This window comes from Ochotona curzoniae, unplaced genomic scaffold (genome assembly GCF_017591425.1).
Source record: "Ochotona curzoniae isolate NIBS_2020 unplaced genomic scaffold, NIBS_Ocur_1.0 scaffold_3208, whole genome shotgun sequence".
Classification (NCBI taxonomy): Eukaryota; Metazoa; Chordata; class Mammalia; order Lagomorpha; family Ochotonidae; genus Ochotona; species Ochotona curzoniae.
In genome coordinates this window covers 3,765,802-3,774,180 of record NW_024467106.1, presented here as the reverse complement: position 1 = coordinate 3,774,180, position 8,379 = coordinate 3,765,802, and positions in this window count along the sequence as shown.

Below are 8,379 nucleotides of genomic sequence, written 5' to 3'. Positions count from 1 at the left end.
TATAGATGTACATTTTCATATCTTGCACATTGAATATGCAGAACTAGAATTGTTGGATGAGCAGCTAGCTGCATTTTTGGGTTAAGAAACTTTCACACCCAAGGCTTTTGGCCGTCCTCAACTGCTTTCCCAGGACACAAGCAGGGAGCTGGGTGGAAAGCGGAGCTGCTGGGATTAGAACCAGCGCCCATATGGGATCCTGGTGGGTTCAAGGTGAGAACTTTAACTGCTAGGTTAAAAAAAAAAAAGAAAAAAGAAAGAAAAGAACCTTTCACAGCCTTTGGTCTTTGGTGGCAGTTTCACAGGCTCATGAGTGCTGCATGAGGTCCAGTTGTTCCATAACCCTGCCAACGTTTAGTGTTATCCAGCAGTGTACATTTTAGCCGTTCGAGTGGCAGCACCGTGGTTTTCATTTGCATTTGCCTAAACCAATGATGCTATGTATGTCTTCTTACATTTGTCAGCTGTTACTTTTTTTCCCTTGTGAAGTGTCCATCTAAAAAATATATTGTTTTGCCCATTCCATGGGATTCCGTGTCATTTGAATATTGAATTGCAGGAGAGATATGAATGTGTACGTCATACATTCTATTCCTTCATTAAGTTTATGTTTTGCGTGCTTTGTTCCCCAGTGTATATTCTGCCTATTTTTAAAAGGATTTATTTATTTTTATTTGAATGGCAGATTTTTACAGTGACAGAAGGAGAGACAGAGAGAAAGGTCTTCCATTTGCTGAATCACTACTCAAACAGCCACAGCAGCTGTGGCCGGGCTAGGCTAAAGCCAGGCGCTTCTTCCTGGTACCCCAAGTGGCTGCCCGTCCAAGCCATAGCAGACAGCTGAATTCAAAGTGGAGCAGTCAGGATACACACTGGCACCCGCATGAGATGCCAGCACTTCAGGCAGAGAATTAACTTGCCACAACACAGTGTCAGCCCCATCAGGTAAGCTTTTCTTAAATTAAGAATTTATTTATTTTTATTGGAAAGTCAGACATACAGAGAGAGGAAAGGAGACAGAGACTAAGATCCTCCATCCGCTGATTCACTCCCCAAGTGACTGCAATGGCTGGAGCTGCACCGATCCAAAACCAGGAACCAGGAGCTTCTTCTGGGTCCCCCACATGGGTGCCCTCCCAGGCCACAGGCAGGGAGCTGGATGGAAAGTGGGGGCGCTGGGATTAGAACCAGCATCCATATGGGACTCTGGTGCACACAAGGTGAGAACTTCAGCCGCTAGGCTACTGCATTGGGCCCATCAGGTAAGCCTTTAAGAAGAGGTGATAGAAGCTGGTATCATGACTTAGCTGGTAAAATTACTGTCTGCAATGCCAGCACCCCATAAGGCACTGGTTCTAATCCCAATTACTCCACTTCTGATCCAGTTCCCTGCTAATGCCCCTGGAAAAGCAGAAGACAGTCCAGAGGAGCTCCTGGCTCCTGGCTTCCCCCTGACCCAGCCCCACCCTTCACAATCATTTGGGGAGCAAATCAGCAGAAGGAAGATTCTCTACCCGCTCCCCACCCACTCCGTAACTCTGCCTTTCAAATGAACAAAATAAACCTATAAATATTCCCAAAAAATATTAAAAAGGAGAGCGAGAGAAGGTGATGTGTCAGACAAATGCATTCCTGCTGGTGCCAATACCCAGTAATCACAAGGTGTACAGCCACAAAGGGAAAACAAAACCCAAACCCACCCGAGCCTGGAGTCCCAGCCTCTGGAAAACCTTGGCCCCAGGGAGAGCACCTGACTTCAGCCCTGCTGTCCCATGGCGGAATCCTGCAGTGCCAGCATTCCATACGGACACCGGTTTAAGCCCTAGCTGCTCCACTTCCCATCCAGCTCTCTGCTAGTGGCCTGGGAAGGCAATGGAGGATGGCCCAATTGCTTGGGCCACTGCACCCTTGTGGAAGACTCAGAAGAAGCTCCTAGTCCAACTGTGGGCACTGTGGCCTCCTGGGGAAAGAACCAGCAAATGCAAAAATCTCTCCTCTCTCTCCTCTTGCTCTCCCTTCTCTCTCTCAGCAATTCTGACTTTCAAGTAAATAAATGAAACGTAAAAAGTGGGGACTCCAACAGACCCCTGCACAGCTATGCTCACAGCGGCACTATTCATAACAGCCAATAAGGTGAGAGCAGGGCAGGTTCCCATGGGTGGGTCAATGTGCAGACAGAGGGGCCAGCCAGGCAACAGCCATTACTCAGAAAGAAAGAGGAAGGGGGATTGTGGAGCAATAGAAAAAGTCACCCTAAATATGTGCTATAAAAAAATAAAAACTACCCCTTTGAACAAAACAAAAAACCCAAATCATACCAAGGGTGGCAACATTGGAGGATTGAGAATGCTTGATCACGGCTGGTGAGAGGGCAGCCCCATCTCGGAGCCATGGGCTGACCTGGAGAACACTCTGGCTCTGTCCAGCCAAGCCAAGAAGCCCCCTACCCTCACTCACCGCCCCCCCACACCCACACACACACCCCACACACGATCCTACGGCATCTCACACACAGCAGACAAGCTCAAGCAGCCTTGCTGTAACAGACACTGGGGACAAGTGGGAACAATCTATACAGTCACCAGCAGGGAAAAGAACACAGTTGCTACTTTCTTTACACAATGGGATCAGAGTTAGAAAAAAAACAAACTGAACTACTGCTGCACGTGTTACTTCCATAAACCTCAAGTGTATAAGGGAGACCAGAACACCCCTCCAATTTCAGACCCATGCATAGAACTGGATACTATTGGTGCAACATGTAAAAAGCATAGGAAAGAAAGAGAGAAAGAAAGAGAGGAGGGGAGGGAGAGAAGGGGGAGAGAACAGAGAGAGAGGGAGAGAGAGAGAGAGAGAGAGAGAATGGTGAGAATGAAGAAACCTGAATGCAGGAAGCAGTGCAGAGAAGGGCGAACAGAACAAGATCAAGGTCATGTAAGGTCACCCAAGCCCCTTCCCTGGTAGGGCAGAACTTGGGTCTATGCAGGGCGGCTGGGTACATGGCTGTCCAATATATTCTGTACACCCATTAGTCTGAAATGCTTCCTAACAAAAAATAATCCAGGAAGGATTAGAATAATAGCTTGGAACACTGACAGAAAAGCTCATTCATTTTTTGAAATAATTGCTTGCTGAGCAGATATCAGGTGCCCCAAGTTGGAGACGCATTTGGTGACCCCATGAACCCAAGACTGCTATGTCAGAATCATAGTTTTGTCAGGGAGACAGGTGTCAATCAAATAATCTGGTGAAAAGCAGGTGTTTGGTCTAGAGGTTAAGACATAGTAAGATGCCTGCAGCTCATATCAGAGTACTGGTTTGATTCCCAGCTCTATTATAGATCATAGCTTGCTTCCAAATGAGCATGCTGGGATGTGGCGATGATGGCTCCAGTAACGGGTCCTGCCCCCTACATGGAAGACCTGGATTGAATTTCTGACTCTCAGCTTCAGTGTCCTGGCCCAACCCTGGATGTTGTGGCCATGAGGGAAGTGAGTCAGTGGATGGAAGCTCTGAGTCCGTCTCTGGAACACAAAATAACAATCAGATGAATATAAGGAGACCTAAAACTGAAACAGGTATCTGGCTCCCAGACCAGAGATGAGAAGTGTTTTCTTTGACCCAAGAACAACAGCTTAAAGATACTGATATTGAAGGTTGGCCCATGCCACAGTGCGATGGCCCAAAACTCCAAGCCAATGAGACTTGGAGCAAAGCAGGAGTCGTGGAAGATTGGGACCCAGAACACCAACCCTAAATTAGAAAAGCATACAGACTTTAAAAACAACAACAATCAATTATCTTCAAGGTTGGGTAGGCAGCACCACAGTTCAATCAGTACTTGGGGAATTTGCCCAACATGCAGTGCCTGCTCTGAGCCCCCTGGTGCATGGGATCCAGGTTCTTTCTATGGTACAGCCTGGCAAGCCACACATGATGGCTCGGGTCCCTGGTAGCCACCTGGGAGACCTGAATTAAATTCCAGGCTCCTAGTTTCAGGCTGGCCTAGTCTCAGCTGCTATGGACATTTGGGGGAGTGAATCAGCAAGCAGAAGATCTCTCTCCATCGGTTTCTCTGTCCTGCCAAGGAAGTGAAAATTTTAAAAAAATATATATATATTTTAAAATCCTCAGGGAAATAAAAGAAGTGTTGCATCCACAAAACAAGAACAGAACACTATTTTTTTAAAAAAAAAAGATTTACTTAATTTTATTGGAAAGTCAGATATGTAGAGAGAAGAGAGACAGGGAGATCCTTTGTCCGCTGATTCACTCCCCAAATGGCTACAACGGCTGAAGCTGTGCTGATCCAAAGCCAGGAGCTCGGGGCCTCTTCCGGGTCTCCCACATAGGTGCAGGGACCCAAACATGTGAGCTTTCCTTCACTTCTTTCTTAGGCACTTAGCTGGATTGGAAGTGAAGCAGCCAATACAGGAAGCAGTGCCTATATAAGATATTGGCATCACAGCCCCAGGTCTTGTACATGCCAGCAAGTACTGTGGCCAATCTGAGATGGCCCACCCTTAATCTTGGCATTTTCCAGCAGATACTGCAGCCAGCTCAGCTTGGTCTACCCCCAGTGCCAGCTCTCACTGGTGGGTGAAGCAGCCTAGCCCCAGCCCTCATGTGAACCGATGGGAGTGTTATGATCCAAACCAGCCTGGCCTGTACCCTATCCTGGGTCTCACTTGTGCCAGTGTGTGCTGAGGACTGGCCAATCTCAGCCTGCCACCCAGACCTGGCCCATTCATATGCCAAAGGGTGCTATAGTCCAGCCTGGCATGACCTCCCCCAGCCCTGGCTCTCACGGTCACTTGGGAGCTGCAGCCTAGCAGGAGAGTCCCCCGAGTTCTTTACCAGGCCCATTACAGCCCCAGATCTTACACATGCTGGTGGTACTTCAACCAGTCTAGCATGGCCCACCTGCAGTCTCAGCTCTTGCTGGCGAATATTGTAGCCTAGCCCAGCTGGGCACATCCCATACCCTGTCCTGGCTTTTGTGCATGCCACTAGCTGCTACAGCCTTGCCTAGCCTGGCCTGTTCCCAGACCCAGCTCACACAAATGCTGATGAGTGCTGTGGCCTTGCTTGGCCTGGCCTGACCCTCAACATTAACTCCTGTGCTCTCCAACAGGAGCTGTGACCAGTATGGGAGTTCCCCAAGTTTTCCTACCAGGCTCACTTCCAGCTCTGGATTTCACATGCGCCAGCAGGTGCTGCAGTCCTGCTTGGCATGGTCTGGCCTCTGCATGTGCCACCAGGTGCTACAGCCTGCTCAGCTTGGACTCCTCCTAGCCCCAGCTCCCACAAGTGTCAGTGAGTTCTGTGATCCAGCTTGGCTCAGCCCGTCAACACCCTCAGCTCTTGTGCAAACCAGCAGGTGCCGTAGTCCCACAGATGGGAGCCCACAAATCCTTTAGAGAATCTTCCCCCAGATCCACTTCTCTCACATTTCAGCCTGGAGTGGTCCATCCCTATCCTGACATTGGCAGGCAAGTACTTCATCTTAGCCCAGCCAGTCAGGCCCCCCAACCCCAGCTTTCATATGTGTCAGGAGGCAAAGGGTAATCTACTTAGCCCAGCCCAAGTTTGCCATGTGGGCAGATGCCCTGGCCTGATCCAGACGTGTGGTTCAGTTTCCCCCTCTAAACCACCCTGTCCCAGCTCCTTGCCGACCTGCGAGTATTGTGGCCCTGTAAATGGGAGCCCCCAGAAGTCACTGTTCCCCTGTCAGACATGCTCTCAGCTGCTCCCACTCCTACATGTCCCCAGACCCTCCTTCCCTGGCTAGGGACTGTGGTGGCATGTCCCAGTCCAGCATTCCCCACCTCCCGAAAGAAAGAAAGAAAGAAAGAAAGAAAGAAAGAAAGAAAGAAAGAAAGAAAGAAAGAAAAAGACAATAAGCAAGTATGCTGGCACAGTGGTATAGTTAACACAAACTTGGCAGTAACCAGGCCCAGAATGCCCACCAGCTATTGCCTGCTTTCCCTCCAACATGTAACACTTGCCTAAGTACAAGGCAACCTAGGCAGCTGCCTACACACAGAAGTAAGTGTGTGTGTGTGTTTATACCCTAGCAAAAACAGCTGCTAACTTTCACTCCCATGGAAAGACTTAGAATAGTCATTTTGTAATGATCATATCACTCACCATTCTCCAGATTTTTTAAATCCTTATTTATTTACTTATTTAAAAGCCAGAGTTAAGCAGAGAGAAAGACACAGGGAGACCTTTCATCTGCTGCTTCACTCACCATATGGCCCCAGCAGCCAGCACTGAGCCAGACTGAAGCTAGCAGCCAAAAGCTTCTGCCAGACCTTGCACCTTGTGGCAGGGACTCAAGTCCCAGGACCATCCTCCCTGCTTTTCTCAGATCATTAGCAGGGAGCTGGATCAGAAGCAGAAAAGCCAGGACATTGACGCTTTATTGCAGGCAGTGGCTTTATCTGCTATGCCACAATGCTGGCCCCTGATGATTTTTAATAATGTTCCTCTACTTAATGTACAAGTTTTATTCTGATATGCTTCATAGTCCGTCATCGAAGGCTCCTGACAGACATCGAGGAAGAGCAGGTGCGGTGACCTGCCAACATCTCACAGTAGGGGCCAGGAGTGGGCATTTTGGCACAGCTGTTCCCTTCTTGGGACATCCACATCCCATGTTAGGGGATCCGGGATCACGTCCTGCTTCCAGTTCCCAGCTTCCTGCTGTGTTCACCCTGAGAGGCAGCGGGAGTGGCTCAAGAATTTGAGTTCCTACCATCTACAAGGGAGACTTGGATGAAGTTTCGGGTTCCTGGCTTTGGCCTGGCGCAATCACAACTGTAAAACAGCAGATGAAAACCTGTCTCTCTCTCTCCCGCATTGCTCTGTCTTTCAAATAAATATAAATAGATAAAATAAAAAGAGAATATTTCTTTCACAAGGACTTAAGGCTGTGAGCCAGTTCTCCTGAGACAAGGAATAAACAACACACAGAAGTTAGGAATGCCAACTCCTCTCCAAACTCTACCAGTGTCTACTGGTATCTCACGCCCCACCCCCCACACACACATTCTCTCAATTTCCTTGGGAGATCACATTATTACTCAAAACCATCAGTTATTCCTCCCAGAGGTGAATTATAATTCCCTGCCACTTGGGCAAAGCTTGGCCAGGACTCACGTTGGCCGGGTAGACAGAAGCAGAGGCGCCATGGGCCATTGTTTTATAATAGCTTCATCAATTATTGTATGCTCCCTCCTCATCCTGCACACGGCAGCTCAGCTGCCCGACTTTCTTCGGCAGCATCGTTCTCACGCGTTCACTTCACAGCTACTGAGAGGCAACTGAAAGCCAAAAACAGAAATATTGCAGAGACTGGGTGAGCAGTCACCTGGGGACCCTGCACCTGTGTGGGAGACTGGAAGAAGCTCCTGGCTCCTGGCTTTGGATTGGCTCAGCTCTGGCCATTGCTATTCTTTTCTGATAGAATAAAACCTCTATTTCACTTGGGGAGTGAACCAGCTGATGGAAGATCTTTCCTTCTCTCTGTAAATTTGCCTTTCCAATATAAATAAATAAATAAATCATTAAAAATTATTTTATTACTCTATAATCCAGAAATCATTCCAATTTGGCATCCCCCCCCTTCCTTTTTAAAGGCTCATTTTGTTTGAAGGGCAGAATTAGAGAGAGAAAAAGGGAGAGACAGAGAGAGGTCTTCCACTCACTACCCTCCCCAAATGATTAAAATGGCTCAGACTAGGCCATGCCAGAGTCAGGAAACTGGAGCTCCATCCAGGGTCTCCCACAGGGGCAGTGGGGCTCCAAGACTTGGTTGCCTTCCCATCCACAGGAGCAAAAGCTAGGACTGGAACTGACTCCAACACAGGATGCCAGCATTCCAAGAGAGATCTTAAGATTCCCCACCAGGCCCTGCACCCCAACACCAGCCCCAGTTGGGCTTTTTGCAATGCACTTTGACCTTGTAGGTGTCAAATTAGAGGTTTTACAAAGGAAAACCAGAGTATCTGTACTAAAGGAACTAATGCCTTTAGTGTATTGAATTATGGGCCATTAATTCCTCGAAACTTCTTCCTCAAGCCCAGAGCTCTGCTAGCTTGTGCTGCATTGGGGGTGGGGAGGGTGGTGCTGGTGGGGGAGGGGACCTCAAGAGAAGTCCACAGTTGGCACCTGTCGCCAACAAGCAGGGTCCAGGCCAGAGCCTGGCTACTACTTCTCCAAGGGCCTCATCTGATCCTCCCTTCCTCCCTCCCTCCCTCCCTCCCTCCCTCTCTCTTTCTTTTTTTCTTCCTTCCTTTCTCTCTTTCTTCCTTCCTTCCTCCTTCCCTCCCTCTCTTTCTTTCTTTCTTTTTTCCTTCCTTCCTTCCTTCCTTC